Genomic DNA, 6000 nt, shown 5'->3' with positions numbered 1-6000 from the left:
TTTGTCTCTGAGTTATAGTGCCGATGTGTACCTCGGTACATGGGCTGTACAGCCCAAAGGTTGGCTGATTGCATCAAGCAGCATGTCCCTCTGGTGATTCGAGAAAATAACGAGAGTGAGGACACAACCAATGCTAGCAGGTAGGAATGTTCAAGGACCGTCAGCCATTTATTGTTCTTCTGCCATTGCATGGCATTTAGTTGCAATCCTCGTCTGTGCAGACCATTACAACGCAGATATTGAGTTGAGGTCGGAGTGTTTCATATCTACATATTGTCGTGTTCAGGGGGTTTTACCCCAACCTGGTTGGATGCCAAAGTTCTCCCTTGGAGGCCTACAGCAGAGACTCAGAGATTAATGTGGGCACGGGGGAAAACAGTTAAGCGATGTACCAGAACGGCACAAATACACGGACACAAGCAAATATAATTAACTAAACAATTTAATAAGAATAATCAATAATTTACAATGACAATAATTCAAATTAAAATAATGAAAGAAAAACGTGACCAAAATCTAATTATAATTGAGGCACCTCCATAAAGACTTGAATACAGACAAGGGGACAGATAATAAATAAAAGTAATTCCTTGTTTTTTTTCGGCACTAAGCTTCGGGTCTAAGCGAGATGTTTTTATGGAACGCGCTTTGTAGATGCACCCAACAAAATGGTGCCAAAGAGCTCGTCATGCTGTGCGGAGATCACACTCGACTTCACAACTGACAAACCACTCTGTTGTTTGCTCTTCAGAGCGAATACGCTGACACTCCTCTCCCACACTCGGTCTGTTCACAGCAATGGTCCACCCAATGAGACAATCTCTGAAGCCCCGTGAGGAGGCCTGGAGGCACGCTCTCCTTCCCTCCTCAGAGTCGTATGCACTTCACGACTCAACTGAACCATCAACGGCCAATGTTCTGCTCAGCACGCGAGCCAAATTCACCAGCACGAATACAAGAATCATGCAGCCTTCGTCGTGCTGAGAGATAAAGCAAGATCCTCAAGTCCTCCATGTCCCTCCGACTGCGTGCGTCCCTCCTCCTTATGCATCTGATGCCACGCCCCTCAATCATCCCATGGGGGAATGACTTCGCCTGGTGTTACCCTTTGAAGGCAAGGATCTCTGCCCGCTTGTAGTTGTTTTAGGGACTTGCTCTACACCTTTATTGCCGATCTTGAAATACAAAAATATAGGGAAAAGTCACAGAGGAGCGATTACATACTGGGGAAATTTCTGTAATCCCTATATAATTAGCATCTCACCACCCCCTGTGTGGTGACACGTAACACTTAAGCTCACAGGTTCCCCACCTAGTTACATCGAGATGTCTTCTACATGTCCACGGGCCAAGCAACTCCACACAATGCTATCATTCTTATGAAATCCCTTCATCTACCCCACAAAAATAACAGCATGTTGGAAGCAACCTTCATCCTTTCCAAGGACCCTGTCTTATGTCGTCAAAAGGAATTTGTACATTCTGTCATTCTCTTTCAACATGGAAACCCCAAAGCTGTTGCTCTGACTGCTGTTCAAAGTCCGCATGCAATTGGTGAGTAATCGGCTTTGGGGGCATCACTTTCCCCTGACCTCCAAGCAGTTGGTGTGAATGGTGAATCATTGTCCTGTACTCTGCTCCAGCCAATCGGAGCCAGAGATACTGATGACTGTGGGCGAACTAATGGGGGCTCAGATTACCATTGACATCATAACTGATTAACTTATCAGTGTCAACCTTACACGGACAAGCCTATATATTGTTGTAGATTTCCGCCCGCCGGCGTGTGAACGACCGCGTATAACCAATAGCGGTCGCTTCGCCCACTGAACGGACAATCCAGTCGCGGCTTTTCGGATCAACGCCGGAAACCATCCACGGGTGTGTTTGTAACCACACCACAACCTTGTCCGCACTCTACCCACGCGCTACAGGGTCCGATCGCCAAATCTTCGATTTACCCAATTATTCGCGCGAGTCGGTTACCGAGAGATTGTACCTCAACGGGACCGCTTGGAAACGAGCCGCTTAAGCAGCTAGCTTCCTTTTGGGATAACCGAGCGGGGTATTATCGCGCAGTCCCGTTGGACCCGATCACTTTACCGGCTATTTAAAAACCAACTATATTCCGAGTGCAAGATGCAGTGGCGAGCAGAGGGGGGGGGGCGACGGTGCATTGGTCCCGGGCATTCAATCAGAGAAAGAAATAAGATAGTAATTTTAAAATTTCAGCGCTGACAAATCAATTTTGGAGGCTCACCGCACTGCAGAGGCAGTTGTTAGCCCTTTATTCCTTTAACTTGGTGTACCCTTTCTGTCTCGAGAAAATGGTGCTTCTCCCCATCCCCCCACATGCATGCATTGCGCATGATGTACGTGGTGAAACCATCAAAAGCAACAAGCAGACGTGGCTGCTCGTTCCTGCGTTTCCTCGAGTCATAACTCGTCTTTTCTTCAGCTTTTTGTGCATCTAGATTAGTTCTTTTACCTACTCAGGTCAGTGAATAGCTCTAGCCCGGGTGCAACTACGTTTTTTATAGGTTTTTTGTGATATTTAATGAAATATTTACATAGGATGTAGTAAGAGTGAAGCCTGGATGATCAGAGGACTGCTATGGCATTTAGTCTCGGAATAGGAGACATTTATTCTTTAACGTGTTAATATTCGAATACAGATACTACTGATTTGCAAGTCTATGATATAAATTGCACAAAATTATCAGTGGAGAATCTGTGTGAAATAATTTGATACGAAGGAACAAAGAAATGAAATATGGTTTAGCCGTCTGCAACTGACTGATTGTTTCCCATTTTCTTCCAATTTTCTCATGCGTCTTACGGTTTTTGAGATAGAAAATGAAATGTTACGAGTATGTCGTGTGTTTATTATTATCGGGTTTCAGAATTATTGCAGTATAGTTTATTCTCCACAACACAGCGCCCTCCTCAGCAAACAGCGGCAAAATGCCATTGTTACGAACTCGCGGCGCAACAGGGGGAGCCACATTCTAGCGTCCGTGTGCAATCAGCCGTCCAAACGGCTGATTTGCATAAACGGATCAAGATGGGCTTTGCCCTGGAAAAGGCCAGCCAATCAGAGGTGAAAGGGGTGGAGCCAGCCTGGGGTGAAGGTTCAGAGGTGAAAATGCGGAAGCGCCGATTTCGGGTGGCGAAACCTCCAACGGCTTCTCCCCTCGGGCTATAAAAAGCCGCGTTGGCAACGCGCAGGAAGTTGGTGGTGGAGCTGTTATCTATAACAATATTATTGTTTTAATTTTAATGGTTTTATCTCCAATTAAGATTTTTTTTGTTCTCTTATTATCTACAAATACAAGAATGAATATTTGTTCAAGAGAAAATAAGCTTGTCTCAGAAGTGTGTAAGTTAGTAATCACTTTGTACATTTTTTTTTTTTCAAATGTCTCAGATGAAGAAAGTACAACCGAGTGGAGCACAGAACAGGAAAAAAGAGGGGCAGATTCGAAGATGAGTCCCATCAAAGAGGGGCATTAGATGCATGGATAAAAATAAGTAAAGAAGAAGTAGGAGAACCTGGAGAAGTAAAAGATGATGTGGGTGCAGAGAAGGATTTTTCTGATACGGATTCAGCTCGGTCAAAACATAATACTCTCCTCAGTCTCGTTGTCAGGATGATGATCAATGTGAAGAAAATCAAGAAGATTTTAGCATATTTTTGCAAAGAAGCGATTTTGGCTGTTTGAAGAAACCGATTCCAGATCATTTTAAGATGACAATATTACAACATGGCCCTGAAAGATATCAAAATAAAAGTGGTCCATTTGCTGAGAAGGATGGGAGATCATTTTCCAAACAGTGGTTTGATAAGGTTTCCACAAACAGAAATTGTGGAGAGAAAATGGTTGTTATACTCTCCATATCCGAAAGCATGCTACTGTTTTGTTTGCTTTTTGTTTTCAAAGGAGCATTTGTCATCTGTGTCAAACTTTGGAAAGGAAGACGGTTTCTCCACTTGGAGAAAATTAAATCCAAGAATACCTGACCATGAGAAAAGCCCTTCTCATCGAGCTCACATGAGGGAATACCTGAACCTCGTAGTCTGACTCCATCATTCAACTACGATAGATGCTGAACTTCAACAGCAAATATCTGCTGAAAAGAAAAGATGGAAAGCTATAACTGAACGGATTGTTGAGGTTATATCCTTTCTGGAAAAACAGAATCTGGCTTATCGTGGACATCGAGGAGAAGGAATATCTGGGTTATCAGAGCCAGGGGAGACAGTCAGTGAAAATACAGGAAACTTTCTAGCAACAATAAGACTTTTGGCCAAATATGATGACATCTTAGCAAAACACTTGCAGAGAGGGAAAGAGAAACCAAAAAATGTCACCTACTTCTCCAACAGAATTCAAAACGAAATAATCAATCTTCTTGGTGAAACTGTCAAGAAAAATATAATTTCCGAAATTAAAGATGCAAAATATTTTAGCATAATGCTGGATTCAACTCCAGATATTGCCCATGAAAATCAGGTTTCTGAAATTCTGCGTTACGTTCATATTAATGAAAACATAAAAGTAGAAATAAAGGAGACATTTCAGGGATTTTTTCAAGTCACCAAGAAAGATGCAGTCAGCCTGGTAAATAAAATTCAGGAAAAATTGGAAGAAGACAAAATTTCCATGAATGACTGTCGTGGTCAAGCATATGACAACGCAGCAGTTATGGCTGGAGTGAGAGGAGGTGTTCAACAAAAAAAATCTTGAAGTTAACCCAAAAGCTGTGTTTGTGAACTGCGAGAACCACAGCCTCAATTTGGCCTGTGTCCATGCAAGTGAGGTGCAACCTGTTGTGACATTTTTTTGCCATTCTGGAAAAACTCTTTTCTTTTTTTTTCTTCATCTACTTCTCGTTGGGAAGTGTTAAAAAATGTTGTCACTCGGACTGTGAAAAGACAGTGTGACACAAGATGGAGTTCCAGCCATGATGCTGTGCAAGTAATCCACGAAGAGTGTGACAACGTTATTGCAAGCCTTCAACACCTGCTGGAAGTAGAATTTTCAAGGGAAACGAAATCTGATGCAGGATCGCTACTGAACTCTATTCAACAGTTCCCATTTATAGCTTTATTAAATTTTTGGTACTCAGTTTTATCATCAGTGGAGAAAGTCTCAAAACGTTTGCAGGATCCGAAAATGGGGTTCCATGAAGCTTCTTGTGATCTGAGAGGACTTATTCATATCTTGAATTTGAAGAATGACGAAATTATCCACAATGCAATAGATTTAGCCAATGAATATTGTGAAAATTGGGGAATACCAATTGCACGAACAAGGAGAAGAAGAATAATGCCTGGAGAGGAAGCAAGAGATAGTGGACTGACGGCACAAGAAGAAATGAATAGAGTAATGGTAGAGATTGTGAACAGATTAAAAACTGAAACTGAAGACCGCAGTGTCCGTCTCCAAAGACTCAGTGACCGATTTTCTTTTCTTCTGAACTTGAATTCAGTGGTGATTGAAGATGAACAAGAAAGAGAGAAATTAAAAAAGGAATGTTCAGACGTTGCAAATTATTATGACAATGATGTGGTTGCAATTCAGTTATACGAGCAATACCCGTGCACATGCACGGGATAGCAGTACAACATAGCTGGAAGCAGACGACAGACCGTACATGGGGAATGACAAAAATACGCATTGTGCAAAATGCAAGTGGTACTATGGAATGCCAAGACTTTCCAAACATTGTCGGCATGTCTGCTAAGTGCCACAGCAATTTCATAGGGATCGTGTGACGGCGAGCCGAGTTTTTAGTGTGCAAGCTTGGTATTATAATAGAGATGACGATATTATTGATTTTGTGATGCTCCTTCGAGCTGGAGGGAATAGAGTTCCCCCTGATCCTAAAGATTCTCTAGAGTCTTTACTGCAGTATGGGAGGGATGTCTTTCCGACTCTGTGTGTTTCATACAGATTACTACTTACAATCGCATTTTCAGTCGCAAGCTGTGAAAAG

This window comes from Eptatretus burgeri, chromosome 8 (assembly GCF_056783735.1).
Source record: "Eptatretus burgeri isolate ZD-2024b chromosome 8, Ebu_testis_v1, whole genome shotgun sequence".
Lineage (NCBI taxonomy): Eukaryota > Metazoa > Chordata > Myxini > Myxiniformes > Myxinidae > Eptatretus > Eptatretus burgeri.
Note: the sequence above shows the minus strand (reverse complement) of the source record.